At 45.2% G+C, this 21,738-nt stretch overlaps 1 protein-coding gene and 1 long non-coding RNA gene across 12 annotated transcripts in view; one reads left to right on the forward strand and one right to left on the reverse strand.

The window, feature by feature from the left end:
- CLOCK (clock circadian regulator) overlaps positions 1–21,738 on the forward strand; it is a 2,930,945-nt gene that overhangs the window by 189,051 nt on the left and 2,720,156 nt on the right. The gene's annotated exons all lie outside the window — the stretch shown is intronic.
- LOC138515588 (uncharacterized) lies at positions 395–1,406 on the reverse strand. Its single transcript, XR_011282089.1, has 2 exons — positions 1,294–1,406; positions 395–766 (listed from the first exon to the last, which is right to left on the reverse strand). It is a non-coding gene; the product is annotated as an uncharacterized lncRNA (long non-coding RNA).

A 21,738-nucleotide genomic window follows, 5' to 3' on the forward strand; every position in this document is an offset into this window, starting at 1 on the left:
GAATCATTCATATGGGGCCTTGCGCTGATCTGACTAGTGGGAGAATCCCATTCCTGGGTCATTGTTTTCCATATTGGCGCTTTGACAGTGGTCAACGACTCGCTGTTCATTCGTTGATGGCCTTATGCTCATTTGTGGTAGGTAAGTATGGCATTGTGCACCGATGTGATAGAAAAATAGGCCCAATCCCAATGTTTTTTGTTAACGGGGGAGCAATTCTCAAAATAGGGATAAATAACAAGGGAATATATAGGTGTGTCAGAAAACTGACACTAGAGAATTGCTTACCCCTCACTACTCTAACCTCAAAGATAGGTTGGAAACTTATTGTCACACATATATATATTTACAAGACAGCATTAATTTGTAGAGACAGCAGTTATATCAAGAACCATATGCATGAACATAAATAAACATAATTTTAATAGGGGATGTCAAACATATTACGAAAGCACACAAAATTAAGGTACAGTGCTCAGTGTCAGGAAAAATAAGGCAGGGTTATACGTAACAGAAAACCAACAAGGAAAACAGACATAAAGGATGAATAAACTTAATATACTTTCTAATCCTAATACACAAGTTGTACAAAATGACTAAAATTTAGACATTTCATGAGATAAAAAATGTCGACATGTTTCGGCCAATAATCAGATGGGACAGTTTCTCAAGTGTCCATACAAGGGATAAATGTAGTGGCCATCATCAGGACAGGACATTTCTTCAAGATGAGCCTTATGGACAATTTACTATTGGCATCAGAGATCTAAAAAGAGACATATATATGCAATTAATTATAAGACATCAAGCATTGACTTCAAAAATAAGACTAAAATGTTCTTCCATGCATAGGTTCTAATGTATACACAAAACTCATATTGGCTGTCTATTTTATTCACAAAAACTATGTAGGTAAACTATCAAACTGTATTCTATCTCCAAGATAGTCTATCTACCGTGTTTACCACGGACCACAGTTAACATACCCTTGTGTGACATCTAAGAAAAAATCCACCCCTTACCAGTAGCTCCTAGGTCGAATGTGATCAGCACAGTGAAAAAATGAACCTTGATGATCCATTTAAGGGACAAAAATGTCACCCATAATGCCTAATTATTAGTCATCTAGTTAATTCATAGCGTCACCTACATCAATAGGTAAGAAATGGCCAGTCATTTTGAATTAGTTCTATTGCTATTAATATGTCATTTATCAGGTTGTTAATCCCAAAGGACAGTGTTCCATCAAACCTCGGGACACAAAAAATAGTGTTCATGCGAAGAAAGACTTACATCCGGATATCGTCGAGTGAATCATGCACATAACCGGAGGAAAATCCCGCTAGGCATCATTTAACACATCCAAAGTGGAGCTTAGAAACGGCATTTGTGGTATTGAATTCACAACGTATCCTAAGTAAAGTATAAGAAGCAAGTATTTAATCTTATGGTCTTGTTAGACATGAACAAACTTTTTAACAAACGCTATTTTTATATACCTGTTCACAAGGAAAACGTCAATTGTAATTTTTAATGTGAAGAGGCGATCGGGAAATTAATACCAACACTAGGACCCCAGTAGCAATAGAATCCGTGTAGTCGAGGGCATGTTGTCCAGTTCGTGTGTAGGCAATCTGTAGAAATACAGAGCACAAAGAGCTGGTCAGAAGACACGCTATTAGCGAGAGCGAGCTTGTTACTCTGAGGTGTGTGGAATACGAATGCTTACCTTGCACTCCTTGGTTCCGAGACGAACGATCCTCTCGCCGCAGCCGTGTTGTAAAGACTAATGACCAAAAGACGTGCGGAGGACGGGATTAAATAGGTCTCAGCGTTGACGTAACGGCAGGCGGGGGCTCATTGATTTAAAGATACAGTGTTGTAATTGTCTCGTAGCAGGCATGGACTTAAGCCACACGTCATTGCTTGATGGCAATGGAGGCAAAACATACAGGGGAAAAAACCCCCAGAAATCAAAGGGCGCTACACCAAAAAGTCAAAAGCGGCCCGAAATGACCCGTGGGCAGAGGTCCACCAGAGGTGCCCCCAGGTAGCGCATCCACAACGGGAAACAGCCACCATATGGCCAATCAGAGGTCCAAAGGAGACAAAGAGTAAAACACACGGAAATATGGATATCTAGTACCCTCATAAATGATCCAAATCATGTGATTAAACTGTTCCATTCCACAGAAGAATTTAAACCCTGGCTGACCGTATTCAGATTATATATCAACCTTTGTTCAGCTAGGCTCAGGGCTAAATCTCTATTACCTCCTCTAGGGGAGGGTAAGATTTTTTGAATGACAAACCATTTAAAATCAGTGTAATTATGTTTTGCCGCAATATAGTGAGACACCAGGGGTTTTTTCTCGATTTTATTCTTCAAACACGACCTGTGTTCACAAATTCTAAGCCGTACAGCGCGGCTGGTTTTTCCTATGTACCATAAATTGCACGGACATTTAATGCCATAGATAAGCCAATCTGAGGCACAATTGGAAAAGTGTTTTAAATTCCATATTCTGCCATTAAGTTCAATCGACTTACAGTTAGATGTTAAAGCACAAACTGAACAATGGCCACATTTAAAATGTCCTACTACCGGTGGAAGGTTCCACAGGGTAGTTTGTGATATATGTGGACATATAACTGGATAGGTATGAACCAAGCGGTCTTTTACATTTTTTTGCCGTTTGAAAGCAAACCTAGGTTGGGCAGGGCAGAATTCTTCCGTAGTCAAAATATGCCACTGTTGTTTGATAACTTTGCGTAAGGTATTGCTGATGGGGCTAAACGTGCTCACACACGTTATTCTATCTTCTGTAACCATGGGCTCATGATGAAGGCATCTAGTTCTATTGGCATATTTAGCTCTTTTATATGCTCGATTGATGCATTTTTTGGGGTAGCCCCTAGTAAATAACCGTTGCTTAAGATCTTTACTTTCTCGGATAAAGTCACCGAGATCAGTACAGTTTCTTCTTAGTCTTAAGAATTGCCCGATGGGTAAATTTTCTCGTAGACTAAGGGGATGGAAACTGTTGTATCTGAGGAGTGTGTTTTTATCCGTAGGTTTACGAAAAAGTCTGGTGTTCAAAGTGCCTTCTTCAGTTTTAAAAATGGAGAGATCCAAAAACGGGATGGTGGTTGTATCAAAAGTCATGGTGAATTTAATGTGTGGATTATGATTATTTAGCCATTCTAAAAAGGAATATAGGCGGGGGAGATCCCCCTGCCAAATCATAAACACATCATCTATATAGCGAAACCATTTTAAGATGTTGTCTTTGAAAGGATTAGATGGATTATATATAGAGGTGCTTTCAAAATGGTCCATAAATAAATTGGCCAAATCTGGCGCAAAAGTCGCCCCCATGCTTGTCCCATGAATTTGTTTATAGAAGGTCCCTTCATAAAGAAAAAAGTTTTCAGTGAGGGCAATTTTAATGCACTCCATAATGAATGATGTAGGTACTTTAGACAGTGTGTCCGTCCGTTTGTTCAAAAAAGTCTCCATAATCATTAAACATTCACCCTGTGGGATGCTTGTATAGAGAGAAGTTACGTCTAAAGTAACTAAAAGATCTGTGATGTTAAGATGAAGTTCAGATATTAGATTAATCATGCTAGTGGTATCTTTTACATAAGAGTTCATTTTTAACACAAAAGGTCTAAGAAAATAGTCGGCGTAGATGGACAGTGGCTCAAGGATGGAATTGATAGCTGATACAATCGGTCTGCCCGGTGGAGTACGCTCGTTTTTATGAACCTTCGGGAGGAGGTAAAAAGCAGGAATGGTAGGTGATGTTTTAATGAGAAATTGATGTTCATCCTGATCGATCCATTCCTCTTGCAAGGCATGGTCCATCAGGCTTTTGATTTCTTCCCGAATGGACCCCGTAGGGTCATGATTCAATTTACGGTAAAATACTGGATTATTCAATTGAAGCATAACCTCTGTGGAGTACAATGTAGTATCCCACAGAACAATAAGTTTCCAACCTATCTTTGAGGTTAGAGTAGTGAGGGGTAAGCAATTCTCTAGTGTCAGCATTGTGCACCGATGTACACACGCAGAGCAGTCTGTCAGTGGTCACTGTGTTAACGTGGATCGATGCACAATGGGGGTCATTACGACCCAGGCGCTAATTGCGCCAGCTTTACCACCATGGTGTAAACTACGTCTTACACCATGGTGGATGGCGGATTTACCGCCCCATTCCAAGGTGAGTGGGGCGGTAAATCTCCATTTCCCATTTTCCCTTCCCCATTCCCATTTTTGCCCCATAGGGCATAATGGGAGTGGGGAAGGCGCTAATTACGCCACCGTAAATTACGGTGGCGTAATTAGCATCATGGCAGGTTAGCGCCATGGATTTTAACGGCTGTAAGAGCAGCCGTTAAATCAGAATAGGCGTTAAGGGTTAACGACGGTGTTAACCCTTAACGCCTGGGTCGTAATGAGGCCCAATGTCAGATATGCATTCATCATGTGCATTGTGGGGGCACAGGTGCATTGGATGGGTGGGGGGACTCACTCCCTCATTTCGTGTTTGCTTGTGGTGCTACGACATGTCTTGGTTGTGCATCTCCTTTGGCAGGGTTTGTACAGGCACACTGTGGCCATCTGTATTGTGAATCATTGCAATGTGTGGGGTGTTGATACTGTCCGTTGCATAGGTCAGGGGGTCATGCATTGGCAGTTGTAGCAACCCAGACACACAGGTCATTGCAGTGGTCACCCACAGCCCCCTTTTACAGGGGTCATGCATTGGCAGTTTTAGCAACCCAGACACACAGGTCATTGCCCTGGCCACCCCTCACCCCCCACCCCTTTCACAGGGTCATGCATTGGCAGTTGTACTCACCCAATAGCAATGTGCTCTGTCCAGCATAGCGTTCCATGTACCGTGGCAATATGGAATTCTGCAGGACCATTGAGTCATGTGTCGAACCCGGGAAACGTGCACAGCAATGGGTTATCACTTGTCCAGCGTCACATACCATCTGTACATTTAGTGAGTGGTATTGTTTCCTATTGTGGTACACCAACTCCATTGCACGTGGTACTGTCAGCTCTATGTGGGTGCAGTCTAATGCACTGATGCAATTTGGCATGCCAGCAATGGCATGGAAGGCCATCTTGGTGGCAAAAACCTGCGCAGGGTTATGAGGGAGGGCAATGTGTTCCGACGCAAGGCGCAGCAGGACATCCAGTACCTAGTTGAGTATCCTTGAAAAACAGGGGTGTGACAGCCCGGCAGCTCATCGACAGTGAGCTGATATGTTCCAGTTCCTAGGAAATGCAGCACCGAGACCACCTTCAGTAGGGGCGAGATTGCCGTCCGAATGGCAATGTGGATGCTGATGTCGTCCTCAATCATGGTGACGATGGATATGATTGTTGGACGGTCAAGCCGGTATAATGTGTGGATCTGCCCTGGGGTCAGGTTCTAGGGTGAGACCCTGATGTGTGGTATTGCAGGCCGCCTGCAAGATCATGCCGGCTGCACGTTTGGGTTTGGTATGGGTGCCGGGTTTGCTATCTGCTGCCTGCACCGCCTCCGCCTTTGCCTCCTCCTCCTCTGCTGCATTACTGCTGCTGTTCGCGCTGCTGCCTGTAGGTTCAATAGCCCCAGGCCCAATGCTGCTACAGCGGCTGCCTGCATGGTTGTGTCTGGAGTTGGCCTGGGTGTGGCCCTTTTGTAGGCTCCCAGTGGCCTTCTGGGTGAAGCTGGGCTCATTTGGTGTACCTGTGGCCTGATTCGACTCACCTGCCACTGTTTACCATCATCTCCACGGTTGTGACGGTACCGCCACAGTGTTCACAGTGATTCCGCTATTTCGGTGGCAGTGTTTCCGTGTCTGTGCTACTCGTAATGCGCACAGTGTTTCGTGTTACCACTAACGGGGGTGTAGACGCGCTGTGTCCGCCGACGCATTTTCCGGGTGCGTTAGCTGCGCGGGAGTGGATTCGGGGTGATGGTGTTTCCGGGATCGCAGGTCGGAATGAGCTGGTCTGGTAAACGTTGCTGGTATGGTTTTACCAGCAACATTAAATCCGGACCGGCAGACTTGTAATGATGCCAATTGTCTTTGAAAGGTAGCGAAGGTAGCATGCGGTGCCTCTGGGATGTTTTATAGAACAAAGGTTTGCAGGTTGGTTCGTATAGCAGGAACTGCAAGTGGACATACCGACCCAAAGTGGTCAGCCCAGATAATAATGATGGAAAAGACATTGCTTATGGTAATCTTCCAATGGTTGGTCCACCAGCCGTCTATTGAAATGTGGAAGGTGTGGCATGCGCAGTAGGGTGCAACATATCTGAGTGGAAAGAGGAATAAGAGTACATGTAAGTAGCGGATATTAGTTGTAGCGTACAGGACAAAACTTTGCAGGAAGCATAATGTAGTAATAGCTGAATGACTGAGGAAAAATGACGTGTGTGTTACTGCGTAGCGCCATATATGAACTCACTGCCTTGGTGACTGCTTTGTAGGTAATACAGTGATTGTACGGGTGCACAGAAGAAAATGTGTTGGAACCTTTGGGACAAGATGATGTTTTCATGTGTTGCTTTTTTACAAAAGTTGACAGTGGCAGCCAGTGCAGTTGGACCCATGGTGCATTGCGTCAGTGTGTTTACAAAGAAAGTAACACAATAAGAAACGTAATGGGGGATACCTTGGATTGGTGGAGAATGGAGTAGCTGCTTTGGTAAGAAGCGTGCTAAAGAAATGTGAGTTGCACATATTTGTGTGCCGGTTGACGGTTGCGTGCGCCTGTGTCGGTTACAAAGTATAGTACACTCAGGGTGCGTAGACGTAGTCATTGTGTGAAAGGGCATACAAAGGGCAGAACAGGGAATCTAGCAGTGTACGAGCGCTTAGAAGGTGAGGTGTTTTAGTGTACGAGAAGCAAAAGATTGTAAAATGACAGTTGCAAGTTACTGGGAATGGTGGAGACATGGAAGTGTGACAGCGTTTTTTTTTACTGCCGTCTCAAAGGTCTGTGTAATGTGTGGAGAGAAAGTGAGCAGTAGAGCAAGTTTGTAAATATGCATACAGAGGAGCACATAAATAACCATGCACATGTGATGTAAAGGTGTACTTACATAATTTCGGCAAATTCCATCCTTCAATTGGGAGGCTGTGAAATGGCACTGTACAGCGTATGAGATGGTTGAAGAGTACCTTTGTGCCACATGGACAGAGGAAATGCAGTGCAAGTTATGTATCCTTTTTTGCTAGACTGCTACACAATATATGACCTTGCAGCTACACATGCTTCACCCTAAAGGCTGTTTTACAATGAGCGTGTGTCCTGTTTAAGGAGAGGTATGTTAAGTTTCAATTTCCGGAGATGAGGCAGGAAAAAAAGGAAGGCATTAGCCAGGAACGTGTTTTGAGTGTAGCATCTATTTACAAATGTTGGTAGTTATTACAGTGAAGGTAGTGCAACGTACAAGTAGATATGATGGTGCTGTACAAATGGACACGTGAATGCACAGATGGCAAAATACATACAATTTGTTTTTACAGTGTGTAAGGAAAGGTTAGATGTGCACTGTGTTACAAGGCAATGGTGGGTAATGTGACATTGTGTTTGCTGTTTGCGAACACGTGGGTGGGTGGTCCATAGTACGCAGGTTGGTGTTGTAATGCATGACCTTTTTTGGGGCAACTGTTTAGGAAAGGAAAACAGTTCATTTGAACTTTTGACATTGTCAGGCGGTTATGACCTACAAATGGTGTTTTCTTTACAGAAAGAAAAGGGTAACAGAAGTTGAAAAAGTAAAGAGGTACAGTAGTGGTTGTAATGTGGCTGGTGAGCTATGATGTATGCTCTATATTGAAATATGGGTTGGCTACGTTTTTTGCAAATGGTGTACATAACAATGAAAGTGAGCTAATGGGGCGTACATGGTGGCAGTGTAAAGCAAGGAGGCAAATGTTGGAGAAGTTAGGAGACTTACGTAAGATCTATGGATGCATGCATGAAGTGGTATTGTTCTAATTGTGCAGATTTTAGGGTAGGTTACTGTAGTGTTGTTAATTCAGTGTGTGCACTTATGGTAGGGTTAGGTGACCAGTGTACGTAGGAAACTCGTTATGTATTCAGTGGAAGAAGTAGTAGGCAATGTAAACTGTAGTGGCTAAGGGGTGCTGTGTTATGTGTGGGGTTGTATCTGCATAGATGTTTGTATGTGTAGTTCTGCAGTGCAGCGGCAATAGTGGGCAGGGTGTGTAATGTTTAGTGTGTGGCTGGAGGCTGTACAATGTAGAGGGTGTAGTGAGGCGTGCAAGGCGTGGCCACAAGCTGCATAGTGTAATATACGTGTGCATTGTCAGTGGTGCTATTGGTATGTGTATAGCAGAAATAAGTGCACTTAATGCACTGTGAATATTCTACAGAAGTATAATAGCAATCGTTGAAGACTTAATGCTTGCATTAAGGAAGCCCTGCACTGTGTTTTGGGTATGGAGTGTAAAATGTTTCCGTACTGGTTGCTGTATTATCTGTGGGAAAAGAGAACACAATATGTTAGCGCAGGTATTTCGTTGCTTTGAAGTACACTACATAGCATACATTTCTTTATTTTGTAGATGCTCATAAGTAGCACTTTGTAAGTACTATGCTTTGAACCAGTGTACTGTGCAATCAGCGCAGTTCCTGTGGTTCTTTGCATAATCACTGGGTCTGTGTAGACCATGCTGAATTCAAATAAAACTTAAAAAATTAGTTGATAATACAGTGCACAATGAGTGATAGTGATGTTTGGAGTGGTTACAGCACTTTTTAAGGCGTACAGGTGAAGTAGGAGGAAATGTAATGGAGTACGAAATGTGCACTATACATGTTGGTAAAATGGGTGGCGTTCTATAGTAGGTGCTGATTTGCAAATGTTTCACTGCTTCCTTTTTGTACCATTGTTTCTTTATCCGTTTGGTTTCTGCTGGTGGTTTGCAAGTATTATGATATTGTTCAGTGGTTATGCAGTATTATGACCGTTCTTACGTAGCTGTTGGCGTATTGTAACTGCTTATACTTTGGAAGGGTTTGCTGGTATGTTTGTAGCACGGTAGTTGTTGAAGGTTCAGTTGGTTAGTTGTGATGCTGCAAATAATATCGTCGTATTCAGGTTGCAGTTAGATACCAGGTGGCACATTCTAACTGTTTACAGTGTACTGTTTCTGAAGCTTGTGCATGTGTGTGGTTATTTGGACATCTGTCTACATTTGGAACTGGTACTGCCGAATTACGGATGTACGTGGTGCACCGTCCATATGTGTCTGAGTTGTATGAGTAATGTTGGAGAGCTCGTGACTTATTTGCGTAAGTCTTGATTTCGGAGGTTACTGAGGATAGTTTTGAACCCTCATACTTAGCACTTGTCATTCCACGCATGCAGTGGAAAATACTAGTACTGTGCTTTTGTGTAGACGTACTGTTTGCGTGACTGTACTCCTTGGGTTTATTGGAGATAAAATTGTGCAACACACAGCGTAGTGCATTTCGTCAATGTTTAGGTAGATAGTGTGGAAGGAAATATATTTCTTCTCCACTTATTAAGGTAGTGCTTGGTGTTGGGGAGTAAGGTATAGTAAGTTTGTACATCACTGAGTAAAGTTTGGCTTCAAAATTTTAAGTAGGGATTTCCAAGATTCGTAGGTAGCATGTGCTTTGGACTGATTGAAGTTTCATTGAATTACAACCATGACCACTGTTTTCTAATGCATGCAGTATAGTAGAATCCATTGGTGGAGTCCCTGCTACTGCAGAATTTGCACGGTAGTTACGTACCTGTTTACATACTGTAACTGCTGATACTTTGGAAGTGTTTCATCCTATGTTTGTAGCACAGTAGTTGTTGAAGTTTGACCTGGGTAGTTGTGATGCTGCAAATAACATTTTCATATTCAGGTTGCAGTTAGATACCAGGTGGCGTATTCTAACTGTTTGCAATGTCCCGTTTCTAAAGGGTACGTAGAGAAGTTTGTGCATCCCTTTGGTTATTTGGACATCTGTGTACATTTTGAAGTGGTACTGTCCATTTGCGGATTTATGTGGTGATACGTAAATATGTGTTGGTATTTGTAATACTATTCTTGGAGAGCTGGTGACTGATTTGCGTTAGTGGTGATTTTAGAGGTTACAGAGAACAGTTTTCAATCTTCACACTTAGCAAATTCCCTTCCACATACACAGTGGAAAATAATGGCACTGTGTTTTGTGGAAACGTACTATTTGTGTGACTATACTCCTTGGAATTATTGGGGATGAAATTGGCAAATATACACTGTAGTGCATTTTGCAATGCTTCATGTATGTTATGTTGCTTTAGGTCGATAGTGTGGAAGGAAAAACATTTCTTGTCCACTCACGAAGGTACTAGTTGGTGCTGGGGAGTAAGGTATGCTAGGTTTGTACATTAATGAGTACATTTTGGCCTCAAGAATATTAAGTAGGCATTTGCAAGATTTGCAGGTAGTCTGTGCTTTGGACTGATGGAAGCATCATTGCATTCCCACCATGACGATTGCTTTCTAATGTATGCAGTATAGTGGCCTCCATTGGTGGAGTCCCTTATGTGGTAGATTATGGCTACAGTTGTGAAGGTTTTCCTGCCAAGTGATATCTGTCCGTGTGTGAAGGCAGTAAGTTTGCAGTTGTTGTTGGTACCGTCGGCATTGTACCTTAAGAGCATTAATATCACATATTGACTATGTGAGTGTATATGTAGCGTCGAACGATTATCAGAATTGCACAACGTACACAACCTGCTATGGTTTGCATTTTGCACCAGTTGCTGGAATGGAATGGAGTCACAGTTGGTTATTGGTATATACACGAAGAATGTGTTAGGGACTTGCTCTTCAATGACATGGTTGCAAAGAGTGCATGTATGTCCCACATGTAGGAAATGTGAAAGATTTCTATTATAGGTATGTTTTTTCTTTCCAGTATTTGTAGTAAGTACATTTGACATTCATGGGGATATTCTTGTTGGTTTAAAGTGAGACACTGTAAATTATGTCAGGATTGCTTACTGCATTTCTGTGAAGGATGAGCATTTGCAAACACAATTGGTCTGTGCCATTTGAATAAATATGTTCAACAACTGCTGGTATTTGGAATAGAACATTTATTGTTACATTTGCATAGCAATTAACACCTGTTGCATTGTAATCTAATGGCACTGGTCCTTCTGTGTCTGAGATCTTTGATGGAAGGGTATGTGGCTTCTTAGCAGAGGCTTTTTTTTTGTTTGGGTGGAGTTGGGTTTGGTTTGTCAATTTTACTCCTTTTGTATGTGCTTTTGGTAGTTGCTGTAGTATGACTTTCTTGGAATTTCTTTGACGGTACTGTGGCCCAATCATTTAGTACTTCTGATGAAATGAGCATTCATTGCAAAGGTTTTGGTTTTTGAGCAATAGGATACATTTTTAGATGGGGTGTGTACAGTGCAATTAGTCTATTGTACTCTATGATGCAAAGAATGTTTGCACTGACTGCAGTTGCATCAAAGTTAACTAGATACAGTCCTTCCAGTGTATGTAGTCGTGACAGTGCTACGTAACTCATGCCTTCTTTGAAGACTGGGTTGCCAATATCAATCAATGCCTGATCTGAGGTGAGACCTTGCGATTTATGAATAGTTACTGCATAAGCTAGCGACATAGAAAACTGTTCTCTGCGTACATACATGTCCTTTAGAAGAAGGAATCGCGCTGTTGTGCGTCCTATATTTTTGGCTTCTGAAAGTTTGTCAAACTTGATGTTTACAAACTTAATGTTGCTATCCCGTGGGTATGTGTGGAAGGCAGCAACTGTAACAAGTGATCCATTAACGGAACCTTGCTCTACATCAATGTTACGCTTTATCATAACTCTACAGTTGACACATAATTTTAGAATTTTCTCCAAACCAGCTGTGTTGGAGATGGAGTTATCTAAGGCTTGTATTCGTGCTATGCCCTGCTGACACATAGGTACTCTCATACCGTGTATGTCCAGTTTGTCTGTGCTATGAATTTCTACTAGTGGTTGTTTCTCTTTTTGCAGCATTGTTGCATTAAATTGTGCGCAGCTTGCTAGAGTTGGCACTAAAGCCATACAGCTGACATTTTTGTGAGCTAATTGGTCCATCACATCAGTAGCACATGTGGTACGTCTGTATAGCTCATGGATGTGTCTACTATTGAGGGTAGACTGTGCCGCATTAGATAGTACACCAATCTGTATATTTGTTTTAATGTTGGCATATGTGAGGTCTCCGGACTACGCATGTTTTGAGTTAGTTCTCAGTATTGAAAATGTTGCCAAAGATTTACATTGCCGATGCTTCCAAGACTTTTACGGCACTGTTTGTGTCCTAAGGTTTTGTTTAAAACCTGTTTTTATTATTTTAATTCAACATGTAGAAAATCAACAAGAATCAGAAACCCACCCGGGGAACTATTCCATCCAGTCCCTCCCTCCGCCCACCCCTGGCACCTTCCGAGACACTGACACAACTACCCACATGTCCCTGAGTCCATTAAAGGACCCAGACTGTGGTACATAACCCAGTTGTTAAGACCGTTCTTAGGAGCCCACCCCGCCGCTGGAGCATTATCTGATAGTTCCATCCCAGCCATGAGCCCCTCTTGCCAGGTCTGGGTCCGGTATCCCCCCGGAGAGGCCAAATTGCCAGTTAAATCCGTCAGTTTACAGGATTGTCCGGAGAGGAGCACCCATGGAGTGCAGCAGCAGCACTTCCTGCTGGTCCATCGGTATCCTGCGCGGCAGGGCTCGGCGTTCGCTCCTCATATATGAAGTTCCTGAAGGCAGCCCAGTAGTCCTTAGGCCTACACTGCATGGGGACCATTGAGGCAAACTGTGTTTCTCTTTGTGTGCAGGTTGTCATAACATTGAGCCAGTGTTGAAACGTGGCAGGCCTGCTGGCACCCCAAGATTGAGCAATGAGTAATCTGGCCACAACAGAGGCTATACCAACCAACCGCTTCCCACTACTAGTACCCTCTTCCACAAGTGCGAGTAGCCAGATCTCAGGAGATAGTGGCAAAGCCACATCTAGTATTTTTGACACAGTTTCTGCTATCCTTTCCCATAGAGGCTGAATTAGAGAGCACCCCCAGGTAATGTGAAGGAAATCTGCATCAATCTGATTGCATTTCTTGCAGTGTGAAGACCTGTTTGAGTAAAACTTATTCAACCAAAGTGGAGAGAAGTATACCTGGTGAAGGAATTTAAAGTGTATCAATCAGAATCTGTTGTTAACTGATATAGTTTTGGTCTGTGCACGGATAGAGCCCCATTGTCCACCAGTTAAGGTATGACCTAGAGTGCTCTCCCATTTATCTCTATACTGACTCGCCCGGGGGGGGGTCTGAGTGACCTGGCCATCCCATACAGGGTGGACACCAATCTCGCCTTGGACGTTGACGTCGTAATATATTCCAGAATTGGTGTGGGAGGAGGAACGCTCGGAAATTAAGGCCACTTAGCTCGTAGCACTTCGCGCAAGCGATAATATAGGAACAGTGTTATCGAGTTCCATTCGCCACTCGTTTTGAGGTCTTCCCAAGAACAAATCTAACCTGTGGAGCTATATCTCCCATGGACGTGATCTGCAAGAGGGGAAAATGTTGGATAAATATTGTCTCATGGGTAAGAGGTATGCCCCGTATGTGATAAATGGCCATGGAGGGAGAGTACCACTGTCTCTGTCCCGTCAAGGCAGCCAGCTGATCCCAAGCCCCAAGGGTGACGGCCACCGGCTGCACCTCAGCCCTGTCGCCACGCTCCCGTGTGCCCATCAATAGCCCCTTCAGATTGTCAGGGCGGTTAAGGACTTTTGCCAGGGTCTTGTGGGGTAAGTTGGACGTGGGCAAGCAGCGTATTGGGCCTGGGCGACAAGGAAATACAAGAACAGGTCCGGCACTTCAAGGTCCCCCTGAGAGCTCGAGCGACATATCGTCTCTAAAGATATTTATGACCGTCTGCCGGCCCAGATGAGCTTGTTCACCAAGGCCTTCATCCGAACCCAGTATTTCGCTGGAGGCCAAATCGGGACATTGTTAAAAACATACAATAGTTTAGGTAAAACGACAATATTTAAGAGCGAGATCCTAGCCACTTGGGAGATGGAAAGACAAATCCAGGTGTCTACCTTGTGCTCCAGAGTTTGGAGGGCCGAGTTGTAGTTCTCCTCGTATAACTTCTTAAGGGACGTGGATACTCGGATACCTAAGTAGCGAATCCCTTGGAGACACCATGCGAAATCCTTACCCACATCATCCGGGGTCACACATTCAATGAGGGGGAGGACCTCAGACTTGGACCAATTGATCTGTAGTCCGAACAGAGCGCCGATCCCGGTGATTTCTTTTTCGATTGGGCGCAAGTTTTCACAAGGGTGTTTGATGTACAATAACATATCGTCCACGTAAAGTGAGACGATGGAAGTGAAAGAATGGAGGGTTATACCCCTATGCACATGGTACTCCCTCAGAGCATAGGCCACTGGCTCGATGGCCAGGGCAAAAAGAGTTGGAGAGAAGGGACATCCCTGTCTCGTACCACGAGATGGGAAAATGGGTACATACTGCTTACCATTGGTGTACACCAGGGCTCTATGGGCTGTATACAGTAGGCAGACCCAGTGTAGGAACGTGTTGCCTAACCCGGAGCGGCGGAGGACCTCAAACAGAAACGGCCGAATCAAACGCTTTCTCAGCGTCCAAAGCAGCGACGGCCAGCGTGACCGATGGGTTTACATTATGCATCAAGGTGATTAGCCTCCGCGGATTGTTTTGAGTGGAACGACCTGGTATAAAACCGGCCTGGTCAGGGAGGACCAAACCAGGCATATGGGGTATGAGTCTATCTGCCAATAATTTCCCAATAATCTTATTATCCGAATTAATAAGCGACAGAGGCCTGTATGAAGGGCACTTGTTAGGGTCCTTACTGGGTTTTAGAAGCACCGTGATCAGGGCGGTACGTGTGGATTCTGGAAGAACACCCGATGTAGCGGCCGCCTCGAACATGGACCTCAAATGGGGAATAAGAAGATCAGGATAAGCTTTATATAGTTCGGCTGTAATGCCATCCATACCGGGAGCCTTGCCATTAGGGAGGGAGCGAATTGCCTTAAGGAATTCCTCATCTGAAGGGGGAACATTCAAAAGGGACCCGAGTTCAGGCTCAATCCACCCCAAGGCAATCTTATGCAGGTAACGCACAATGTCGTCCTGCCCTGCCAGTAACTGTGATGAGTAGAGCTTTGCATAGTAGTCGCGAAATGCAACATTAATCGCTGACGACTCCCTAACAAGTTTGTACATTAATGACTCCCTAACAAGACTTCCATCTGGCGTCTCAATTTCTAGTATTGGGACAGAATGGCGTTCCTGCCTAATGCCCCACGCAAGTGTTCTGCTAGGGCGGTCGCCTCTATATATCTGGCCGTTCTGATCGGATCGCCCAAGAACCGTTCCTCGCTGGACATCAATGCTCGAATTTCTTCTTTCTTATGTTCCAGCTTGGTTCGGATCTCTGCAGAATCCCGGTGCGATTGACGGGTCTCGATGTCCATGAGTTCCTTCTCTACTCCGCCCTCCTGTGAGCTACTCCACCCACGAATGTACACTTTAAAAGCCTCCCAGACTATCCTAGGATCCGGGACTGAATCAGTATTTGTTTGAAAAAACTCAGTAATAGATTTAAGCAAATCTTCGCGGAATGCAACGTCATACAGCGCTCGGGCCCTAAGCCTCCAACGAGGATGGCCAGAAGGACGTATCGGACCAGAGAAACCAACAAGGACCGGGAAATGGTCGGATAGAATCCGGGGCAATATCAGCGCCTTATGAGTGACCTGAGCCAGTTCAGGGGTTAAATGTATATAGTCGATTCTAGACGAGCAACCGTGCACACTGGAGTAAAAGGTAAATTCTCGACTATGGGGGTGTAAGAGCCGCCAGACATCGATAAGGGCATAGTCCTCTGCTAGAGCGTTCCACTTAAGAGCCGCCTTGGGAAGAGAGTCCTGCACGGAGGATGATCTATCCAGGTGTAGTGAGAGCACAATATTGTAATCCCCTGCCCAGACTACCTCGTAGCCAGGAAAAGAGCAAAGATGCTCTTGAGCACTCCTGAAAAAAGTCTGGCTGATCGGAATTAGGGCCATATATGTTAATAAAGAAGACGGACCACCCCGCAATCTCCCCGGCCACCAGGATAAACCTTCCCTCAGCGTCCACCCTCTGAGCATGCAGCCTGAATTCTAGGGTGCGATGTATATATATCGCTACACCATGAGAATGAGAGGAGAAGGAGGAGCCATACCTATGAATGCCCCAACCATTCAAGGGGGGGGTGGGGGGAGAGTCCATCTCCTTTGTTCAAGTGGGTCTCCTGTAGGCAGAGGACGTTCACTCAGTGATTCCTGGCATAGTTCGAGATCAGCCTGTTTTTTTTGTTATTAGTGAAACCATGAATATTCCACGACATCAGGGTTGTATCAAAATTGCCAGGAGTGATCAAGCTATTGGGAGAAGGCATGGCGAGTGTGGGCTTGCTTGCATATCTGAAGGGCATTGTGAGGTGATCCCCCCGGCCGTATGATGAGTTTGTGCCCTGCTTTGTACCTCTTGTGACCGTTGCTGTCTGTTTAGAAGGTGCTCCCCCCACCCCAGTGGTCGCTGTGCCCCGGCCTTTCAAGACCCCGAAACCCCCACCCATCCAGCCTAACTGATGTGAGGGCCTCAACTTGATCAACATTGTAACAACCCAAACCCACCCCCCTCCCACGCCAGAAACTCCAACCTACCGGCCTATAAATCCCTCCCCCCACCCTCTTAACACCAACCATTAAACTTTAAGTCAATCAGGTGCCACTGGGCATAGGGGGGTGCCAGCAGCCTTTGTGGCTCCCAGTGGCGAGAGGCTCTTTTACCACATTGCAAGTTTTAATATTGATAAATCCGAACGTAGCTGTTGCCCATGAGGTTGCATAATGAGAACCCGGAGCGCGCCCAGGATAACCGCCCAGTAGTTGCAGCTGGGATGTAAGTACAGACCCCCTTGGATCGATTTAGGATGGGCAGGAAGGAGAGGCTTCTGGGTCCCGGATCTCCGAAGCGAGCCGCTCTACAGATTCCATTGAAGTGAAAAACAGAGTTTTCCCCTCGTGGACAACTCTGAGCTTAGCAGGGTCATTGAGTAGCGAATGTCTTTCTTTCTAAGGATGCTTTTCGCAGTTTGGAAGGGCTTTCGTAGATCTTGAACCTGTTGGCGGGAAAAGTCTAATTGTAGCCGAGCCCCACCGCAGGGTCTTTATTTCTCTTGCTGCTCAGAGCAGAGTGTCCTGGTCCCTATAGTTAAATATGCATGCAATAATGGCCCTCTCCGGGGCACCCGGGGGGGTGGGGTCTGGCTGCATGGGAACGGTGGGCCCTCTCTACCATGAACATATTCGTGACAGGGGGATCATCGAGTACCTCTCTGGGCAATTTCTCCACGAAAAGTTCGATATTGTCGATAGGGGTGGACTCGGCCAACCCCGTTATCCGTACATTATTTCTTCTTGATCGTCCCTCCAAGTCCTCGTTCTTAGCGACCACCTTTTTGACCGTCTGCCGAAGGGACACCACCTCCTGCTGAAGCTCTGCAATTTTCTCCTCCCCGTCTCCGATCCGATGCTCCGCCTCAGACATTCTTCCACACAGTTTTTCAATTTGCACAGCTGATGTATCCACTTTACAAGTCAACGTATCGATTTTGGCTCCCAGTGAGTCTGTACTGTTTTTTAACGCTAGCAGAGTTTGATTAAGGGCCAGAACGTCAAGCTAGAAAGAGGCAGGCTCATCATCCTGTTGAGTTGTATCGTATCTGGCTTATTGGTCCAGCTTCGCCTGCTTCTTTGTGTTACCCATTTATATGGCCGCGCTGCTATGGGAGCCATGATGGGATGGACGCCACGCTGGCAGGAGTGTCTCAGTCACTTGACAAAGTTGTGAAGGGGGGGGAATCGCAATCTTGAAACACCAGGCCACACTTCGGAAGGGAATTAGTTAAATCATGAGAGCAAGTGGGCCCCCGCAGGTCCAGCTGGTGTGCTGTTTATGCTAGTAAATGGAAGGCAGCATACACAGGTACCCCCGCCTGGACCTCCGTTCCTATGTACGTGTAATACTGCTGTGACCAGTCCTCTAATGTATCAGCAGGGCGGGTTCCCTCAGGTGTGCCTCTGCGTGGATTGCGGCCACCCGCAGCCTATTAGCAGATCTGGTGTTGTAAAATGCCCATCTGATAAAGTTCTGTTTCTGTGCGGCCCGGTTGGAGGGAAGGGGGTTAGGAGGGAGACGGGGGGAGGGCCCCTCAGACACCAGCAACAGGGCAAGGGTGAGTGGTATGTTTGGGGTCCCTCAGCTTGGCCTCCAACTCGCCATGCAGCCCACTCCGTTTGAGCACTGAGATTCCAATCAGCTGCGGGGCGGCACACCAGCTCTCTCGCAGCGCTTGTTGCGCAAAATTCGTGGGCTGCAGCTGGTGTATGTCGGGCACAGTCCTTCCCTCCCTCTCGGGGGGGCCCAAGCAGCTGTCCCCGTTGGTGTCAGGGCAGGGGGGGGTCTCAGGCCGCAGTCTAGAGATGAGGCCCCCACGGATCGTGGTGAGTGAGCGACCCGCGTCGGGTGCAGGAGCCGGACACAGATCCCCGCACAGGAGTCGGCGGCCGCCCCGGCGGCTCCCTGCAGGCCAGAAACTGAGGGCGGGGATCAGCGCCGCCCCTCGCTTAGGGGTCTGCAGGTCCATAGAGGTGCCCCCCGAGATGCAGCAGGGTAACTGGCAGGGGACACAATTACAGGGCAGGTGGGGATCAAGACCTCCAAATTCACCGCAGCGGGCTTGGGCTGTCCGCAGAGGGCTCGTCTCCGATGGGGGATGGGGTGACCAGCTCTCCGGTGTATCTCGGCTGCCCCGGGGTCCCAAGGGACCGGAGGTTCGTCCTCCGGTTCCGCAAAGGTTCCAACGTTGTATTCCTATAATTTTCAGAACAGCAGCGGGTGTATTTCACCAAGGATACGGCCATATGTTCGAGCCTCAGCCGGAGCACTCTCAGGCAGCGGCTATTCCACACGCCACGCAACAGCGCCCCGTGTGTCCTAAGGTTTTGAAGATAAGTTCACCTTTGACTGGTGTCAATTAAAGGAGATCTCCGAAAACAATGACATGTTTTCCTCCAAAGAGTTCTTTATAGTCTGTTTTGAGTACCTCCTGCATTCTGAGGTGAATCAAAGCCAACATTAGGTTAGAGACCATGCTGACCTCATCTATTAGGAGTATTTTCATTTGTTTCACAACTCTGCATAGCTCCATAGCAGCTTGTGCTGAAAATTTATAGTACTCTAATTTGTTTTGGTGTTCTACCGGAAGGAGTAGCAATCAGTGTAGAGTGACTCCACCTATGTTGTAGGTAGCCAAACCTGTAGGGGTGGTTATAACCGCAGAAAGGTTGTTGTTTGTTAGGTGTTGGAGGTATTACTGATCATTTTTATTAAGAATGTTTTACCTGACCCAGCTTCACAACTTACATATAGCAGGACAGGTTTGTAGGTGTCACAGGTGCAAGTTTTACTTTTGTGCTGTATACCATGTTCAATGGTTTCACTTACTTCTACAAAAATGGTATGCTGTTCATCGTTTAGTTGGGATTTAAGTACTGCCAACTCTTCTGTAGAGTGCTCATACTGAAGCATAGTGGTGGTTACCTCCGTCATGGCTAATTCTGCCTCATTTGCTATGAGTGGCTCTCCAAGTGGTTCTTGGCTGCCTGTTTGTGAAGGTTCACTGCTCTCAGAAGTGTCTACAGTTAGTTGTACCTGAAGTTCTTCTTCTTGTTAGCGTTCATTGTCCAATATGGTTTTGTATCGTGTAAAGTTTTCATCTGTAATTGCACTTTCAGTGGCTTTGAAAGCATCTTCATAGGAGGTGTAGTTGGCTAATAAATCTTCTTCTTTACTCCATGTTTTGAAAAATTGCAGTGGAGTCATGTAGTACAGTTCTTTGTGTTGTTTGCCTTCACAACTTTACACTCTGTATCTACCTTTTTCATCATTTGGTGTAATGTTGTTTTTGTATGAGAAGTTTTGGACTACTTGGTACAAGCACAAGGCTTCTAAAGTACTACTCTGTTTGGGTAGTGTGTGTTCAATAAGTTGTTCTTCAAAGTGTCCTGGCTGTTGGGATCGCTTTTTCTCTATTGTTTGTATGTCTTCGTACGATTTAAGTACTCTTTTTCTGGATGCAGCCGGCCCAAGGGTTAGCAACACTGTGTTGTCAGATTTCCCATATAAGGCTCTGCCGGTTAAGCGGTCAGCGGCTTTGTAGCTGCCACATTCTCTATGGGACATCATTTTAATGCCAAAGCTGTATAATGTTTGTGCCAGTGTTTTCCCAGAGGATATGTCATCCCGGAGGTCTTTGAGCTCTGTTTTCTCTGCTTTAGTAAAGTAGGCTGTGACATATCGTGCAACAGCAGTGGAATTGTCTGCAATGTATTGTACATCAACATTGGCATTCCATAAGAGGGCAATAATTGCATTGTAATCATTGATGTACTTTGATGCTTTGCTCCTTTTTATGCAGTATGTGTTTTTAGGAGATTTTCCTTTCACACTGTGTCGAACCAAAGACATGAAGCGGTTTACTTAGCCTGTTGTTGAAACTGGTCTAGGGAAAGCAAAGCAGCATTTGGTGTAGTATTTGCCTCTGTTCTTATATTTGCGTTGACAATTCTTGCCACACTTGTGTCTTTGGAATTGCAACATTTTTGCTCGTAGGTCACTATGGGCACTTCCCTATAAGGATTTCGCAAGTGACATATTTGTGAATGAACTGCAAAACAGTTTCATCACTTTCCTCACCAAATTTAGGAGCATTTTTTAATCCACAAAACCATGTGGATGTGTGGTGCTCCTCTGGCTTGATATTCTTTCTCCAAAAGAAGTGTTGCACTTCTCCGAGGGGAGGAAGTGCTTTATTGCAAATGAAGTGCATCATGGCAAGGAAGCAATGATGAAAGTAGCGTGAAACATTTACTGCATCGAGAGAGCACAGCTCCCCAGGTTTTTTCATACTACATCTGTTTAGTTTTTGTTTGCTATGCGTAGGAAAGTGTGCAAGTCTTCCCATGCATACTCAGCACAACTTAAAGTGACAAAGCATGTGGGAGGGCCAAGGTTGCATAGCATACATCTGCGTGCCGTCGGAAACCAGTACTCTTTCGTACCACGCATGTTTGCCAAGAGATTTGTAACACTTGATTGTAAAACTTCGTCCTTCTCTTGCACCTTTTGAAGTAGTTGTGTAGCAGTTTTGGAAAAAGAAACCTGTTTTTAATGTGTGCGCAACTCCATAACATAGCGTTTCAAAAAGCAGGTGGAATATGTATCCACGATCTGCCTAAATTTAAGTTCTTCAGAATCAGAATACATTTGTAAACAGCAGTATTCTGATGCTGCTATTTGTGTGCTTCTTTCATCATACCTTCCACCTTTTCCAGTGGGGAAGAGTAGAGCAAAGGCTCGTGCTTACACACTTTTTTCCCATATACTGATTGGGGCTCCTTTGGCTTGCCGCATTTGATATGTTTCTAGTGCATTGTCTATGGTGCCTTTGGAGTGCAGTGGGTGAATTGTATAGAGGTCTAAAATACTGGAGGC

Source organism: Ambystoma mexicanum, chromosome 6q, assembly GCF_040938575.1.
Source record: "Ambystoma mexicanum isolate Mex_15411 chromosome 6q, UKY_AmexF1_1, whole genome shotgun sequence".
In the NCBI taxonomy this organism is placed as follows: Eukaryota; Metazoa; Chordata; class Amphibia; order Caudata; family Ambystomatidae; genus Ambystoma; species Ambystoma mexicanum.